This window comes from Sinocyclocheilus rhinocerous, unplaced genomic scaffold (genome assembly GCF_001515625.1).
Source record: "Sinocyclocheilus rhinocerous isolate Xijiao unplaced genomic scaffold, SAMN03320098_v1.1 scaffold875, whole genome shotgun sequence".
Lineage (NCBI taxonomy): Eukaryota > Metazoa > Chordata > Actinopteri > Cypriniformes > Cyprinidae > Sinocyclocheilus > Sinocyclocheilus rhinocerous.
In genome coordinates, this window is record NW_015659463.1 from 637,199 (window position 1) to 646,350 (window position 9,152).

The following is a 9,152-nucleotide window of genomic DNA, read 5'->3' on the forward strand; positions in this document are numbered from 1 at the left end:
AAAAAAAAAAAAAAAATGTTTGGAAATGTATTTAAAAATTTTCCAACATTTTCTCCCATTTTTAAAATAGGTAGCCTATTTTAACCCATTTACAAATACAGCCAGCGGCCAAAATAATAATAATAATAACAAAAACAACAACAATAATACAAAAAAAATCAGCATTTGATAAAAAAAATAAATAAATCTGGTATTGTTATGTAAAAATGTACCTGACCACTAAACCATGACCATTGTATACAGTTTTTTTCCTGCTAACAGAAACAAGCACTGCACAAGCACAAGCACAGCTGAATGGCGTCCTCCTGTGGTGATGAAGTGAATTGTCTCGGGCCTCCATATGCGCACCTTGCTAAGCCTGTTTGCACTTGAAAACAGACTGGAGTTGTGAAGAAGCCAGACACAAAGTGCATCATAAAGATGGAATTTATTGCGAGGCTGCCATGGAAGAACTGATTGCATTACTGTACAAAAAAATATAACCAGATGCAAAGCACATCAAAACCAGATCCATGGGGAATGGAAAACGTTTGGTGAGTTCTTGTTTACTCTTTTCTCCACATGTGCATGAGTTTATGTTTGGAGAAAGCCATAGGAAGCCCTAAAACCTCCGTGTCTGGTTCTGACCGTTAAATGTGGCAGATGTGTGCAGGATCTCACACACAGACCAAGTGTTTTGCCACAAATACTTTACATTACAAAAAGCATTTTTATCTTCCACTTTCCTGGTTCTTCTCTCCATGTTTGGGTTTGATCTTGCAGCAAACTTAATGATGTCTGAAGAGAAATGGACCGTGTAATTTTAAGCCCAGCTTGTTCAAGTGTTTAAAGGTGACTTTTCCAGGTTTTGAGTGCTATAATCAGGACCCCGGTGCATCTACCAACCAACGACACCTGAAAAAGATTAACCCAGTAACTTTGTTTTGGTAAGCCTTTTTCTGCGTCTGAGAAAACGAGCGCGTCTGATTTCACTCCCTTGGTGACGTGGCAAAGGGATCTCATTATAATATTACCGCCCCTTAATCTGTAAGTTTCCACCCACTGCGCCGTTATTGTGTTTTCGCAAGCGACAACGGTGTAAGACACAGGCCCGAAAAACAGCGTGTTTCTGCTTCCACTCAAAATAGATATTTTCAAAATGATATAATAAATGATCTGTGGAGTATTTTGAGCTGAAACTTCACAGACACATTCTGGGGACACCAGAGACTTATATTACATCTTGTAAAAAGGGGCATAATATGTCTCCTTTAAATTGCAATGTCAAGACTTTTAAAATCCTTCATATATAAAACCATGTTTACACATACAGTTACTGGACAACATTTGCTGGACTATAAATATTATACAGTTTGTTAAGGCAGATATTTTTAAGTTAGAAAGTGGGACCTTTCCATGTACTGAAAGAAAGAAAGAAAGATTTACATGTTATGTATGTAATAGGAAAGAGGAGGAAATTTAATGTAATTGCTCAAATCTTTAATTAATTAAACCTTTAATTTTGTTTATTTATTTGATGACATTTCTGTTTAATCTAAATACAAATGAAATATTTATGAAAAATGTTACTTTATGAAAAGTCTAAGACTTTGAAATGATTTCTTATGATGTAAACTAATATGTAGTGTTAATATTCGTATTTATTTAAATAATATATGTAATGTTTTTAAATGCTTATGCATTGTCAACCTTTAGTTTAAACCTTTATTTTATTTATTTATTTATAAGTTATGTTTTATTCATTTACAGTCGGAGACTTTGAAATAATGTCTTATGATGTAAACTTATATACATGGGTTATATTATTATTTAAGTAATGTTATATATAATGCCTTGGCAGCGTCAGAATTACATTATTTTTTGTTTATTTATTTACAAAATCTGAGACTTTGAAATGATCTCTTATGATGTAAACTTTTAGATATTCTTTATATTATTATTTAGTTAAGTAATGTAATATATGCTGCTTAAAATGTTTTAACATTTGTCAAGCTTTTCACCACAAATAAAACATCTTGAATATGTGGTTTTGTTATGGTTAATATTAGTGCTAGACTTTGGAAGACTGATACAGTGTAGCCTAATTAGTGACTTCCGTTTATACAATATTATATATAGCTATTTAGATTGAGGACAGTATGTTGTAGTTTGCGGCTGTGGCCTGCAGAAGGCGCTGTAGTGCAGGTTAAACTCATTTGTCTTTGTGAAGAGGAATCCTGGCTTGTAATCTGTCATGTGTTGAAAAGATGATCTGTTCTCTGCAGTAATCAGGAACGAGGTTCCTCCTGCTCCAGAAAATTCCTCACGTTATTGAATTTTATCCCATATATCACATTACATTGTTACACACAATCAGGAATCCTGGGCTTCACAATTACAGCTGATGGAGGACAGCTATGCCTAGCTTGAAAGATTGATTTTCAAAAGCCCAAACACTAGCACAATCATTATGGGTCCCAATGAAGCGTTTCGAGGTTATCTGTTGTGTACTTTCCACGAGTCCAGGTAAGGACACACGCGGCATTGTGGAGCCCCTGAGCTTCCCGGAGCCTTCATTCTAGTCGAAACGCTTGTGAAAACAAACTTAAGCTGTATAACCCATCATTTCTCAATTTATAGAAATGTCAAAGCTTGGCACATACAGACTCTATTCATGAACACAATGGCGGCCTTTTCTCCCAGCGCTTTGACTCTGGAGGAGGGACATTTCAGCTGTTGTAGGTTGTTCTGGTCAAAAGAGCCTAACCTCGAGTCTATTCTCTGGTCTTTAGATATTCTTTGGCTCACATCCCTCCTTCATTATAAGTCTAGAGATTTTAAGAGATTTTTTTTGCCTATAGTAATAGCACACCTCTCCTTGCACAATGTGAGTTATCATTTACATCCAGTGTGCAAAGTTTTGAAAAACCCCTAACCTTAAGTATGAGCAACAGTATAGTTTTTACTTCAGCAGGCATCGCTAATGAAATAAAACTGAAGCCCCAGGCACTGTATCCAGTTGGGCTAGTATGAGGTTCTTGTCTATTACGCGGGTGTCAGTTTCTGCATACCTAAATAAATGATTTATTAAAGACCTTAATTTTATAGAATTACAGAGCTCCAGGTAAATAAAGACAGGGAACAGTTACTATGAAAACATCAGAGTATAAGAAAGTGACTTAACTGCGCTACATGGACAATTTCAACCAAACCTTCTGCCCTACCTAGAGGAATATTCAGTTATATTATTTTTGGCTGCTGAGCTACTGGCTATGAGAAATTAATATTAAATGAAAGACTGCATTTTACAGGCATGTCCTTGGCATAATCAAAATTCATAATTCACTCTTGACTGTTTTGTGCTTGTTTCCAGAGGGAAGAATATTGATGGTCATGCTTTGCAGGCAACAGGAATGGGAAAATATTCACTCTTGATCTGTCTGCTAAAGCTTGATTATGGCCTTCCAGTTGTTTTTAAAACGTATATGCATTTTTGAGAGACCTCTTTGAAATATTACCTGTATAATACTAGCTCAGCGCTGTCAGAATATTATCTGATATTAACAAAGCTGAATTTCCATTCTGTTCCATGCTTTCAACAAACATGCCAGTCATCAAGCCAATAATGTCTGTGTAAAGAGCAAATAAATATATCAATCAATCAATCAATCAATCAATCAAAGCAATACAATGCAATACAATACAATCACCACAGAAATAGTCCATGACATGTTTTATTTTTGATATTTTTCTTTTTTCCCTAAACTGATTTTGTTATATTTAATTCATTTATTCATAATATTTATTTAATTTTATTTAATTAATTTATTTATTATTGAGGTTGTAATGTTGTGTCTCTGTCCTTGTTAAAGCATAATTGCAATAAAAAAGCCAGAAATCATTATTACCTGATCTTTCCATATGCAATAGCTCTCAAACCTCATTTAAAATGCAATTTGGGTATTATGTGTCTTGCTGTATCAAGTGTAAATCATACTGGTTTATTAACATGCTGCGACAAAATCAAAGTTATACCACAAGTAATATTCTGCACAATTTCCATGCTATTAACATGACAAGCAATAAAAGCAAAAAATAAAATATAAATAATAAATACAACATAACTAACCCTTAGTAAGAGCAAAGTTAGTGATGCTTGATGGTCACATTAACCTGTATACTGAATACTGGAGTATTTCCACTATTCTGTGCTATAGTGAACAAATGTTGGAATGTTCTCCAACCCTTCAAACAAGTGGCTCCTAAGAGCCCACACACCCACAGCTGCCGGTCAGACCTACGTGAACACGCTCCTGTACATGTGAGTGTGCACGCTGGGCTGGGGTGTAGCAGAAAGGCTTATTGACTCTGAAAGGGGACCTGCTTCCTGAGAGGAAAGAGATTCCCACAGGAATACACTGCCGCAAAGAGGAGGTACAAGGAAACGAGAGCCAGAGAGATGAGGTTCTGCTCTGGACTTAGATGTTTCTCCCTTGAAATCTCATTTCGGCCCACAGGAAAGGAAAATCACAAATGGGATCTCTAATATCTTGTTTCTCCTGGATAGAGTGGGCCCCAAAACGTATTCGGACACTTACCAGAAAATATCAGACCAAGTTTGCAATCAAAATCAGACATCTCAATAAGAATATTTCCCATCAAATTCTTCCTAGGCTAAAGAATCTTCACTGATATACACATTGATTTTAATACAGTGGCTTTTTTTATGTACGTTAAAGCCTCGCTATGTAACTTTTGTCCGTCTAGCGGCTGAAGCATAAAACTACAAGTTACTCGCGGAGGAACATTGTTTTGGTAGTTTGGTGAGTTGTGCTTCGGCTCCACTAGTCTGCGCGGATTAATCTGATGGCTTGAGTCACAGCTGTGCTCACTGCTAATGTTTCTAGATTACGACACCAAAATTCTCCCAATAATCAAAGAAGGAAGAAAATTAAAGAATCTGAAAATTGTCTTATGACCAGGTAAGTAGCTTATTTTCCGGTGTTGTTTAGACATACTGAAATCAGTTTGTTACACAACTTTGGCAACGCTTACATTAAACAGAAAGATTGCTATTCATATCAGATAAAGGTGTGAACCAGAACTATACAATTTCAAGGCTATTTATAGGCAAACAGACCAACGTAGTTACTGGTTTAGAGAATGACACTGTCACCAACAAACACATTGTTTTGTAACGTAGTCAGTGCATGGCAAATGTGCAGCTATGTAAACTGTGTTGATTCATGTTTTATTACGGGTATTGTCGCTTATCCTTTTTGCTTTCAAACACTTCTCGGTTCGAGGTTCATTCCACTGCATAAAACAGTAATCTGCCCTTCTTTTCTTTATTTATGAATATGACATAAACATGCACTGTCGAATGATTAAAGTGCAATATGCAGTTTCACGGGAAATCCGTCAGACAGGCAAAAAGTGAAGAACAAAACAAGGTCATTATCAAAAAAGTTACTTAGTGTAGCTTTAACAACTGTCTCATTTCTTTATTTCTCCTCAGGAATTGACATCTGTGACATCTAGAAGAAACACCTGACACTTAAATGGGCTCTCCATTACCTCACCTGAGCTACAAAACAGAAAGCTCTTGTCATGATTACATGACAATGCTGACATTTACACCAGGTACGCTCTTTAACAAACCCTGATGCTGAGGATGCTGGAAAATGTTCTCATTCTGCATGAATAAAGCGGTGTTCTCTACAAAGTTCTGGGCTTTCCGCCCATGTTTTTGATCCACTTGGATTTAAGGCATTCTGACAACATGGAACATTTGTGAGATTGCTGTACTAGGGAGCGATTCTGTTCCGGCTGGCGGAAGGATGCAAGGTCAGCTGGTTCCCCTTCAAGTCAGGCATCATTACAGACGTCCTGCGGAGGCAGAAGGGCTTTCTAGAACGGACCGTTTCCAGGTTCTCATGCAGTCACAATAGAGAGCTCACAAACTCCATTTTACTTAGAGAGCCATGTGATGTCAAATAAATGTACTGGATTTAATAAATGTTCACTTTTAATCGCATCTTTACCAAAGGCCAAGCATTACTTCATTCAAGTGTCCTCTAAAAGGCTTTAAAGTGTACACTGAAATGCCATCAGAGTGGAAATGACCTTTTAAGGCTTTCTAGGTCTTGGTTAATGCCTCTTTCTTGTTGGTCTGGCAAATAAGCCTCATTCTTCGCTGTCTAGTCACCTAGTCTGTTTGAAAAATCTGCCAGACATCTGGAATCGGTCACTATACATGTCAGCTTGGCTAAGTCACATCTTGATGGTGGTCATCTAAGTGAATTTGGGTCATGCATACCTGTCACAGCTGATAAATGAAGATTATAAGACCTTATTGTATCATATCAGGACAGTTGGTGCACAAGAAGGAGTTAGGACGTCTTTTTCACATAACTTAAGTTACCTGCTGAGGAAAGTTGCTGTTAATGACCATAAAGCCTCACGAGGCTGTATATTAAAGTGATTTTACAGTGGTACAGTCATAAAATCACTGTAATCCTTCCGTTAAAAAATATTTGGGGTCAGTAACTTTTTTTTGTGTTTTCGAAAGAAGTATGCTCACCAAGGCTGCATTTATTTGATCAAAAGTAAAAACAGTAATATTGTGAAATATTGCCGTTTAAAAGAACTGTTTCTATTTGAATATATTTTAAAATGTAATTTATTTTTGTGATGCAAAACTGAATTTTCAGCATCATTACTCCAGTCTTCAGTGTCACATGATCCTTCAGAAATCATTCTAATATGCTGATTTGCTGCTCAAGAAACATTTCTGATTATTATCAATGTTCAAAACAGTTGTGCTGCTTCATATATTTCTGTGGAAACCGTGATGCATTTTTTTCAGTATTCTTTGATTGAATTCTTTGAATTCAAACGAACATTATATAACAGTAATATTATAAAAGTTTTTTAAGGTCACTTTTTTCAATTTAATACTGAATAAAAGTTTTTTTTTTAATTGAATGGTAGTGTGTATTTATTTATTTTATTTAAATATTTTAGAAGTATTAAATGTAGTTACTCACTTAAAAAAATATTTAGATATCAGACTGACTTGTGGTTTTCGAGTCTGAACTATCCATTCCATAATAAGCTTACATGTTTTGTTCTTGTGCGGTGTTCAGGAAGAAAAAATGTAGAGGTAAAATTCTGGGTTCATGTTGTCAAACATGGCAAATCCTTCAAAGCATTTATAATAATCCATTTCTTAACCTCTTTGCAAAGTCTGTCTACTCTACCGTGCTCTACCTTGACGCACTAATTGGCCCCTGAACACAAAAGTCCCTGTGAACAATGAGTACAGACATAGTTTTCATACTTTTCTCATCTTCTCTGCCCAGGCACTGGCCTCTCGGACCTTAAAGGGCCTTTCTCAGAGCTGTAAAGGAGCTGTCAATCACAGGCCAGATCCTTTCACTGATTGGAGCAGAAGGCTGATTGGCGTGGAATGATGGGAGAGTGGTGATATATTAGACAAACACTCGGCCAAAATAAAGGGACAGAGGTTTCTTTATGCTCAGAGGGAGCAGCATAGGAGACGTGATGCGCCACGTACACGTGCCCAAAGTTTAAGTTTAAGCCGCTCTGAGAGTTTCATTTCAAGCAGGAAGGCAAAGCTGAAAGAAATTTCCTTTTTATGGTATTGAATACAATCCTTCCTGTTACATAAGAGGTGTGAAGAACGGATATAGATAGAAGAATAGGTCCCTTCATATCTCTTGTCTCCGAGCGGAATGGATTGATGTGAAAATAAATCCCAGGGGCCTGTTGGCAATGGAGGACACATGATAAAGATTAGTTGATGTGCTGATGTGCCGGTCCCTCTCACGCATATTTGCTTCAGTAATTAGGAGGTGGAGGAAACAAGCCAAAGACCTCTAAGACCCTTCAAAAATGTGCGTGTACACAGTTTCACACTTTTCAACACAATTTATGGGGTATGTTCTTAGCTTTCATCCTTTGAAGATGATCTTGAATGTGGCAGCGGTGCTGTATAATAGCCGCCTTGTGTAAAGTTATGTGCAGCGCTATGTAAAAGATACCAGAAGCAGTAAAGCAGAGTAAGTTGAGGTAGAGGACATAATAATATGATAATGATAATTAGATACAAGTCATACTGATAATCTTATTACATGCCAAAATACGGTACTGGTGTTCGTTATAGTGTAAAGTGGCAGGATCGAAAGCTCTGTACACAGTCACAAATGAATAAGAATAGCTTAAAAGTGCTGGATATTTATACCCATATGAAAACTTTTTTTTATAGCTATATTCTGCTATGCATCTTATATTTGATGAATTGGACAGTCATATACATACCATTCACATTTTTGGGGTCAGTCTTTTTGGAAAAATTAACACTTTTATTTATTTAGTAAGGATGCATTAAATTGATTAAAGGGGTCATATGATGCTTTTTTAAAGATCATTATTTTGTGTATTTGGTGTAACAGAATATGTTGACATGCTTTAATGTTCAAAAAACACATTATTTTTCAAATACTGTACATTATTGTAGGTCCGCTATGCCCCGCCTCTCTCAAACGCTTCGTTTTGAAATCGCATCATATGACCCCTTTAAAAAAGAAAGTAAAGACATTTATAATATTAGACATAAATAAATATTAAAGACACTAATATTATGAAATATTATTACAATTGAAAATAACTTTTTTTATTTTAATATGCTGTAAAGTTTAATTTATTCCTTTAATCAAAGCTGAATTTTCAGCATCATTACTCCAGTCTTCAGTGTCACGTGATCCTTCAGAAATCATTCTAATATGCTGATTTTCTGCTTAAGAAACATTTCTTATCAATGTTAAAAACAGCTGTGCTGCTTAAAATTTTGGTGGAATCTGAAACTATGAACAGCATTTATTTAAAACAGAAATCTTTCATAACATTATAAATGTCGTTACTGTCACTTTAGACCAATTTAATGCATCCTTGCTGAATAAAAATATTCATTTCTAAAAAATGTATTCTTACACACTTATACACTAGTTTATGCTGTGAATCCATTGATTTTAATGTGGATGTTGCACAGCAAGGCAGTAGAAAATAAAAGTGTTTATTATAAGCGATGCTCAGTTAGAATTTAAATGTTTGCTGCAACAACCTATGACATGAGCATCTAGTGACCAATG